This window comes from Dromiciops gliroides, chromosome 2 (assembly GCF_019393635.1).
Source record: "Dromiciops gliroides isolate mDroGli1 chromosome 2, mDroGli1.pri, whole genome shotgun sequence".
Taxonomy (NCBI): Eukaryota; Metazoa; Chordata; class Mammalia; order Microbiotheria; family Microbiotheriidae; genus Dromiciops; species Dromiciops gliroides.
The window spans coordinates 247,766,487-247,776,230 of NC_057862.1; positions in this window are offsets into that span (position 1 = coordinate 247,766,487).

The window sequence follows — 9,744 nt, forward strand, 5'->3', positions numbered from 1 at the left end:
AGTCTTCTTACACCTTACTCTTCTGCCCGGTGACACTAACCTCCTTGGCTTTCCACCTCTAGGCTCTAGGTATTTTCTCTGGCTATCTCCATTCCTGGAGTGCTCTCCCTCTTCCACTCTGATGAACGACACTCCCCACCTTTTACAGGAAGCCTTTCTTAAGGCCTCTTAATTACAGTGCTTTCTTTTTTTGAATTATTAAGTAATTTTATTATATTAATATAATATACATTTTTATAATTTATTATACAATTTAAATATTTAGGGATTTGGTGATTTTAGATTATTTCCTATTTATCTTGTGTGTAGATTACTTTGTATATATTTGTTTGCATGTTGTCTCTGCCATTGAATTGTAAATTCCCTGAGGACAGGCTCTGTGTTTTGCTTCTTTCTGTATGCCCAACACGTCCTGGCACACAGTAGGCACTTAATAAATGTTTATTAAAATGAATTGATAGTGCTCAGGTTGACATAATACTCTTTATCTATGAAATTTAAATGAATACTATTTGGTTCTTTTTCTACCCAAAGAATCCCCAAATGAAAATTTCCCTACAGCAATGAAGTGGGGGAAAAGAGTTTTTTTTTGGGGGGGTGGGGGGGAGGGGGGAGGAGGATAGAGGTATGTGTGAGGGAGTGGCGATAGTGGTATGAGCTGGAGTTTTAAAATTCCCTGTGTGCACAAACCTTCAAAAGACCTTGGAAAGGCTGTGTCCCTTACTACAAGATCAGAAAGAAGAATAATAGAGAGAAGGCTTGAAACTGGGGAAAGAAAGACCTTTGTTGGAAATGACTCACGATGGAAGCTGGTGGACCTATCCCTGAGGTCATCAAAAGCAAAATATAAGAGTTCCTGGGGAACTAACCTGTGTCTACTTCATGGGTTCCCTATCGTACCTATCCTCACTGCCATCTCTCTCGTCTCTCTTCCCTCCTCCCCATTCCATTTCTAGCCAGCCATCCAAATCTCTTATTTTTTTTGTTTTTTGTTTTTTTTTTGTGGGGCAATGGGGGTTAAGTGACTTGCCCAGGGTCACACAGCTGGTTAAGTGTCAAGTGTCTGAAGTCAGATTTGAACTCAGGAACTCCTGAATCCAGGGCCAGTGCTTTATCCACTGTGCCACCTACCTGCCCCTAAATCTCTTATCACTAATGTTTTGGAGTTTAGGAGAATCCCTGTTATTGGTCCCAATTATGCTCTCATTTCCTTTGTATAAATATGTTGATATTAAAAATGCTTGTTGGTCATTTATCTATATATACCCCACCCATATCTTTGCTTAGGCTAAGAAGCCTAGATAAAGATAGCTCAGATTCAAGATATTCTGTAGATATTCATCCATTAAAATTACAGTTCACGAGCCCCCAGTAATGTGTTTATCTTTAATAGTCAGCCAAAGCACAAAATTAGTTTGAAGCAGAAACATTAATGAAATGATATAGTAAGAAAGGTAGCAATAAAACATTCCCTTATAAACCTCAGGTATAGTCTTCTACAAATATTAACGACCTCAGTGGGAAGAATGGACACATGCATGTATAGAGAGGCATGTATACCCAGATTAAATGCACAGAGGGGAAACTCACACCTTGGACAACTGAAGGGATGCTAATACCTTTTAGTGATGTCATTATGCTGCTCCCACTGAGTCAGCTCCCTGCTGGTCTCTGCTGGATAATTAATCTACAGCAGATGTTGCTTTTCTGGATGATGCTTTACTGCTGGCTGGAGTATAATCTCTGCCAGCCACCACCAGGCAGGGCTCCCACTGGGCAAATGTAGAGTTTCTTTCTTTCTGCTTCCAGCTTTAGCTAATATACCTTGGCTATAATGCCATCTTGTCCTCGTGAGAAGAAATTGACTCAACCATACTTATTTTGGTCCAAAAGCCAGATCCTTTAAAAATAAAGCTCTTTTAGAATACTTTTAGAATACACCAGCAATAATCTTAGAATGAGAGGGGAGAGGGGAGAGAGGCTTTTCAGGATTTCTTTTTTCCTTTTATAGAGTGACCTATCTTATTCTGAGAAAGAATAAGAATCTGAGAAAGGGTCCTAATTAAAAGATCTTCCTATCCCGAGCAAAGATTCATTGCCACAGGCACCAATTTTGTTCGAATATAGAGCAGGATCTTCCCAGACTTTGGACTGAACCTCCTGGTAGATGATCTCAGATCTCTGGGTGACCTCACATATTTCCTAATTTTAATCCCTGAAAGCTAGACTGTACTTAATAGTCCCCCATTGCAAGAGCTATTTGCTTGTTAATGGCCAAATAGTTCTGGGATTCAAGATTTCTATTTTTTCCCCAACTTTAAACCCCTTCTGATTTTTCTATGTAGATGAGTGAATGGGAGAAAGGCATTGAAACAAAACTAAAGCAAGCCCCAGGTCAGTTACTGTCTCTCCTACCTGGTTAGCTTCATTCCTGGCCTTTCATATGCTTAATCAGCCAAATCCTAAAGGGACTTTAAGATCATCTTTAGCCTTGCTGACAAGCAGATAAGTTTACTGAATATTAGGATATCCTATTAAAGAATTCAACTCTGACATTCTCAGATTTATCCGGGTGAATTGAAAATATAAGCCTTTTTTTCAGTTAATTTTTTTCATTTTTTCAGTCACGTCTGAATCTTTGTCACCCCATTTAGGGTTTTCTTGGCAAAGATACTGGAATGGTTTGCCATTTCCTTCTTAAGCTCATTTTATAGATGAGAAACTGAGCCCTACAGGGTTGTGACTTGCCCAGGGTCATGCAGGTAATAGGTGTCTGAAGCCAGAATTGAACTCAGGAAGATGTGTCTTCCTGGTTCCAGGCCCAGTGCTCTATCTACTGTACCATCTATCTGCCCATGGAAAAGATACATTATTAATAAGCCTTCAAAATTGGACCTGGGTCTTTGTCAATCCAGAGTGTTGGTTCTAGGCACCACATTGTCTTATCATGTAAAACCTTGTTGGTTATAGTTCCATGTTTACCCATCACTGGCATATTTGCTTTTCCTTTTCAAGTCTTAGAATCAGGAAAGATCTGAGTGCAAATGCTGTCTGTGATGTTTTCTGTAACCATAGACAATATTTAACTTCTCTGTGTCCCAAGTTTTCTCATCTCTAAAATGAGGGTAACAATACCTAGAGTACTTATCACATGGGGCTGTTGTGAGTTTAAAATAAGATAACATATATAAAGTATTATAAAAATTTCAGTCCCAAATAAATAACGACTGTTTATTGTTGTTGTCATTGTCATCATCATTATTAATTGGCAGCTAAGTGGCACAGTGGATAGAGCACTGGCCCTGAAGTTGGGAGGATCTGAGTTCAAATTTCACCTCAGACACATACTAGCTGTGTTGTCTTGGGCAAGACACTTAACCCTACTTGCCTTAAACATCCAGTCGTCCTGATGTATATCTTGCCACTAAGAACCAGATGGTTCTGGAGGAGTGAGGTTGGTGACCTTGCATAGCCCTTCCTCACTTAAAAATCCAATTCAGTGCAAGTCATGACATTACCCCAATGACATGGTTCTCTTTGGGAAGAAAAGACAACAAAGAATCATTATGAATCATCCAAAGTTCATCTGCCCTCACAATCGCAAGTCTTTTCTCTAGGGGCACACTCTGGACATCTCCAATACTGAGACATCAAGCCTCTGTTAGCTATAGCCGTAACCAACAAGGTCAAGGCAAATTTACTCCCAAGTGATGTCTATATAGCTCAATGTGGCATGGATATTTGGCAGTTATGCAAGAATTTTACTTGATGGAGATAGCCAAATCGGAGAGTTCAGGCCAAATCACATTGCCTAGATAATGATTAGATTTCCTCTGCACTCCACTTTGTTCTGTCTAGGCATTACTTCAAAAGAAACCTGAAGCCCTCAACCCTTTGAGACTGATACTGTGTTACAGAATGTGTGACAATGTGGTGGATTAACAGCTGCTACCAATTAGTTTCCTTCACAGATATCTGTCTTTCTGCAGTGCCAACGAATACCCATAAGACATTCTTAACAATTTAAGAACATGAAAGCAGATTCGCATGTTCTAAAAATAGATTTATTAGGATGTGTTTAGTGGAAAGAAGAATATTGCCTCACTGGATGGAGCTCAGATACTGTCACCCACATTTTATTCTCTTCATCACAAATGAGCACCCTTCATTTTAGGAAATGTCATCCTGATCTCCAATTGTTAAAAGTCTAATAGGTTACGAAATAATTTTTCATATATATATATATATATATATATATATATATATATATATATTTAAACCACAAGTCTGACATGCTTTAAGAAAATTGGATATAGCAAATACATCAAGGAACTGTGGTGTTAGTGTAGGAACCCGCTTTGTTGGTGTAGATTACAACCTGTCTACAATTTATAGTCTTTGGTTCAGGGTTACGTGACTTGCCATAGTCACCCAATTAGTCATTGGCAAGGTAGGATTTGAACACATGTTCTTCCTGGCAGCAAGTCCAGCCCTCTGTCTACTATAAAGTAACACCAAAGTCCTTGGCATTGTCAACTGGTTTAACATCAGAAATAGATACATTTTATCAATGGAAATAACGTCAAAGAAGATGTATAACCATCTGCTTTGCTGCTATACCCTAAGCACCATGAGACTCTTCCATCTGACTTGTAGCTATATATGTTATCTCTCCCATTAGAATGTGAGCAACTTGAGAAGGGCTGTTTCCTTGTCTCTATTAGTACCCCCAGCACTTAGCACAGTACTTTGCACATACTAAGTGTTTGATAAATGTTGCATTCAGTCATTTATTCACTTTATACCTATATAAAACAGGGAATAATTAACCTACGGCCCATGAATTTGTGTTAAAATTTTTGATAACAATTTCATTATAATTAGTTTCCTTTTCAACCATATTTTATTTATTTAAAAACATTATTGTAAGAAGGGGTGCATGGGCTTCACCAGACCTCCAAAGAGGTGCAAGGTTTAAGAACTCCCTTCTGTATAGCAGGGCTTTTTTTAACTTTTTCCACTCAAAACCTCTTTTTGCCCAAGAAATTTTTATGCAACCCTGGATATATAGGAATATAAAATAGGTATAGAAATCAAACATTTACTACAAAATTTTTCATGACCCCCACATTTAGTTACATAATTCTATATGGGGTTGCAACCCCCCACTTTAAGAAGCTTTGCTCTAGAGCATGTTGGGAATGATACATATATTGGTCTTTCAGTAACTGGTGTCAAAATAAAGGTAAAATGTTGTCTTTTCCTCAAGTGCGGTGTCCTGGTCTAAAGTGGTCTGGTAGACTATGGGTGAACCTAACTTCTGTGATTCCTGATTTTGTCCCCATATTTCTCAGGAACTTGGTCCCCTGAATGGGACTGGTAGATTGGAAAATCTACCTTTAAAAATGAATAACTAGGTGATTACAATGGATAGAGTGTTGGGTCTGAAGTCAGGAAGACTCATCTGTCTGAGTTCAAATCTGGCCTCAGACACTTACTAACTAGCTGTGTGATTTGGGAGCAAATCACTTAATCTTGTTTGCCTTAGTTTCCTCATCTGAAAAATGATCTGGAGAAGGAAATGGCAAACCACTCCAGTATTTTTGGCAAGAAAACCACAAATGGAGTCATGAAGAATTGAACACGACTGAAATGACTGAGCAACAACAACAAACAACCTTTAAAAAGTCATTGGATCTGCTTTACTTCAAACCTTTGATATTTCCCTCTGTGTGGTGGGATTGTCCTTACTATAAGAAGGAAGGCAGTTGGCCTAAGTACAGTTCCTCTTCAGAACTTCCCTTTCATAAGACTTAGAAGCAAAGAATGAGTCTTGTATTTATCATGCCAGATCTGCAAAACACTCCAGAAATCACATACCAAAGCCAGACAGCTTAAAATATAGAAGACAAAGACATGAGAAAGGGACATGAGTCATAGTGCTTGTCCCAAGAGCCACTTCAAAGGAAAAGCTCTTTGTTCCCAGCTTCAACCAAAGTTTTTGAGATTTCTGAATCTTTCTGGAAGGGCATTCTACCAACCCAGAGCCAAAGAGATGAAGATGAAGACCGTAACTTATTATGTTCTTTTGTAGTTCCTTTGGACTGACATCTCCTTCTTTTTGAAGGAGGCCATTGAACTTGAGATGACAAGAAGTAAGACTAGCTCATCTCTCAGCTGTGCCCAGCAGCTACAAAACTTGAACCCCTAGATTTCTAATGAATCATTTTCAAGCACAAGAGCAAAAAGAGACAGTTGAAAGGGACCTCAGAGGCCATATAATCCAACACACTTTCATTTTGCAGGTGAGGATTTTTACACCCAGGATGGTTAAGAGACTTGTTGTCCAAAGTTACACAGGCAGTAAAACATCAAGGGTGAAATTTTTGCCCATCAACGTTTTTTCATCAATCGATTAGGACAGAGACTACTGTTTCACTAGGAAAAGAAGGTAATTTCTCTGACTGCTGACTCAAAAGTAGGCAAGGTCAGGATAAAAATATGTAGGTAGCAGCATACTGATAAATGTTTAACAACCTGCTATCCACCTCTAGAGAAAGAACTGTATGGTTTTACATATATTTATAAATCTGCATCAAATGGTGGCCTTCTCTAGTGTGGAGTGGTGAGGGATTGAAGGAGACAATTACGAACTTAACATGTACCAAAAAATAACACAAGAAAGAAAAAGAAAAATGTTTAACAACTAGTTTTCTTTTTAAAAACTGTAGGGACAGTACCTTTTTTTTTTAGTTTAATCTTCATTGTTAACCTTTTCCTATCACTTTCTCAGGTCTAGACAATCAACACAACAATAAAGCAAACCCTGATTTGTAGTGTTTGCCAATTTCTAAGGTGTAAATACTCACACTGAATATTTAACAATTATCCACTGAGCCAGTAAGAGCTGGCTTCAGCATATCCCTGCAGGTAGGCCTTTCCCCCATTTTTCTTCTTTCTCTCCAGCAGTCCCATCTAATCCATTCAATTTAATCCTGCTGGAGAACCAACTTGGCATGTAACCACTTTCCCTATGGAACTGACCTCTGTAATATTGTGTCACTTGAAGTCATGGATTTTTAGAACCAATTAACATCCTTAGGCGAGCTATTCTGATGCATGTTTTCTGAATCATTTAACCAATACCCATATATCAATGCGACTTGGTGATAATTCAAGGAGAAGAAGTGAAATCCACCCTTTGGGAAACTCAACTCCATGTTTCCCTAGTAAATTTGAGTCAAGGAAATCCTGAGTAATTGAAATCTACAAATAAGCAAAAAACCTTGAGTTAGACAAGAGCTATAATTTCTTCTATAACTTTTTTTTTTTTTGCAAGAGCTGGAGCCAAGTCACAAGAAGCAAAGTAGACTATCATGAGATCCTTTCCTTTTCATGGTCCACTATGCCTTCTCACATGGAGGTACTAAAAAAGGAATGAAGAAACTAAAATTCAGGCAGAAAAAGAGAGAAGCAAAGGATCTAACTCAGCGATGTCAAAAATACTGCCTACACAGCAAAGCCAGATTAAAATGTAAATGGGGAATATTTAACAAAATAAATAAATAACAAAAATAAATGGGGAATATTAAACAAAATAAAACATAGATAATAATACTTTTTTTTTTTAAGGCAATGGGGTTTAGGTGACTTGCCCAGGGTCACACAGCTAGTAAGTGTCTGAGGCTGGGTTTGAATTCAGGTCTTCCTGAATCCAAGGCTAGTGCCTTATCCACTGCGCCACCTAGCTGCCCCTAAACAAATTTTTTTTTTCAGCCTCCCAATTTTTAAATTTTTTGTTTGTTTGTTTTTTTGGTGAGGCAATTGGGGTTAAGTGACTTGCCCAGGGTCATACAGCTTGTAAGTGTCAAGTGTCTGAGGGTGGATTTGAACTCAGGTATTCCTGACTCCAGGGCCGGTGCTTTATCCACTGTGCCATCTAGCTGCCCCGATAATACATTTTTAAAAGTAAGTCAATATGCACTCCACAGGGATCTTTAGGTAGGGATTAATCAGCTGGTTTCTAAGTTTGACCCCACTCATCTAGATAATCCTCATGCTAGTTTTTTTTTGTTTGTTTTCATTTTTTTTTTTGGAGGGGCAGTGAGGGTTAAGTGACTTGCCCAGGGTCACACAGCTAGTAAGTATCAAGTGTCTGAGGGCAGATTTGTACTCAGGTCCTCCTGAATCCAGGGACAGTGCTTTATCCACTGAGCCACCTTGTTGCCCCGATCCTCATATTAATTAAACCATCCCTTGATAATGATGAGTTGGCTGAACTAAACTCCATAGCCCCATTAGAATGATTATCCCAGGGAACAAACATTGGCTCTGAATTCCTGAGATTTGGGATATTTAGGAATCTGTTGGCTACTTGAAGCTTGCTGCTTTTTTCCGATTGTTTCTTTCCTAGATGTCACAGGGGTTTTCTGTCGAAACTCAACTTCTATTTGCATAAGACTTTCCTCATTGGTGGAGATGATTGCTTAATGCTCTAAGCTTGTTATGAGGTGGTGGGAGGTGGAGTTGGCAAGACTTTGGGAGAAGAGAGATTCTTGGACTTCTGGCTTCTGAGGGAGAAGCTTCATCTACCATGAGATTCTAGATTCTCTAGCTCTTCCAAGCACAATTAAGATGCTGCTTCTAAATATCTTTTTTTCTCCCTTCAGGAACCTCTCCCTGAAGAGAATCTGAAACCCTCATGTTTTTTCTCTCCAAGCTAGAATCCTTGAAAATCAAAATCTCTCTTCTCCCAGACTCTCGCCAACTCTGCCTCTCATCTATACTCAGGTTCAGAGCATTCATTGAGTAGTCAATCTCCACCAATGAGGAGAGTCAAAATTTTTTGGGGGGGGGGGGGCAATGAGGGTTAAGTGACTTGCCCAAGGTCACACAGCTAGTAAGTGTCAAGTGTCTGCAGCCAGATTTGAACTCAGGTCCTCCTGAATCCAGGACTGGTGCTTTATCCACTGCACCACCTGGCTGCCCCCGTCAAATGGGTTTTAAGCTACCCGTTACTCTGCCAAATAAATTAATCTTAGAAGAAGTTAATCTTCCAGGCCCTGGCAGCAGCTGAGGCAAAATCTTTCCATTCAACAAGCATTTATTATTTTAATTTATGTCAAGCATGGAATTAATAAAAGGAGCTAGCTATAAGATATCTCTACTAGAAATGTAAAAGAGATATTATAAATATTTACATAATCAGAAATAATCTCCTTTATTAAAACAACTCACATTTTCCTTCAGCTAGGATCTACTAAAAAGTGTTTTTAAATCATTGAAAAAAAAAGGAATGCTTTGTACTTTATAGAATGTAAGTAAACACAGAAACATAATTTATTTTCCAAAAGCCAAATATCTTGAAATAAATAACCTCTAAGTGAGATTGTTAGGATTTACTTGTCAATTTCCAATAACTAATTTAATCCTCATTCAGTAAATTATGCTTTCAGGGACTCTTCTGAGTACATTTATAATAAACGTATATGGCAGAAAGAGAAAAATGTAATTGAGTGATGTTTGCTCATGCAATATGCATGTTGGTGAAATAGAGTAGAAATATATATATTCATATATATATGGAGATTGAGATTGACTCTTTCTTTTTAGATTAATTACTTCTTGTTTTAAGTGGGTAGGACTAAGCTATTTGAATCATTGGGCAAAACTACCCAGAGTCTATAAAAATCTGAGCTGGTTTTATCTTATAAATATGAGTTGTGAATGACACCATTGTATATT